We start from the raw sequence: 557 nt of genomic DNA, 5'->3' as shown, positions 1-557 counted from the left end.
TCCTTTACAGAAAAATAAAATTAATATAAACAAAATATTATTTATGTAAAATATGATTTATATTTGTAATAAAATCAATAAACTTTATGTAATTAAGTCAGAGGTGACTCCCATCAATCTTACTTCCCTTACAGAACAATATAATTTCTAAGAAAAAATTCCTAAGTATTTATGTAACATATATGATATATATTTTTAATAAAATCAATAAACTTGTGTTTAAAGTCAGTAGTCCATATATTAATTTATCAATCCATCCTTGTGCAGTATGTGCAGTACCACAGCCAAGCTGTGGTACTGCACATACTGCCCATACTGCACATGTGTGCTTCTCTCAGAAGTTCCTGTTGCACCTCTGCTTTTCAACGGTAGTATTCTGCACATCCTGTCATACCTTCTTGTTTCATGTGATGTTATTTACGTGTGCAGGTTATTTCTATGTGATGGTTGTAATTTCAGATTTTTGTTGATTAATTTGGAGTAGGGGTAATTAAGGGTGGTCGGTCCCCAAGCACAGTTTTATATATATATATATATATATATATATATATATATAT

This window comes from Procambarus clarkii, chromosome 51 (assembly GCF_040958095.1).
Source record: "Procambarus clarkii isolate CNS0578487 chromosome 51, FALCON_Pclarkii_2.0, whole genome shotgun sequence".
Classification (NCBI taxonomy): domain Eukaryota; kingdom Metazoa; phylum Arthropoda; class Malacostraca; order Decapoda; family Cambaridae; genus Procambarus; species Procambarus clarkii.
The sequence above is the reverse complement of the archived record's forward strand: the minus strand, read 5'-3'. Positions refer to the sequence as shown.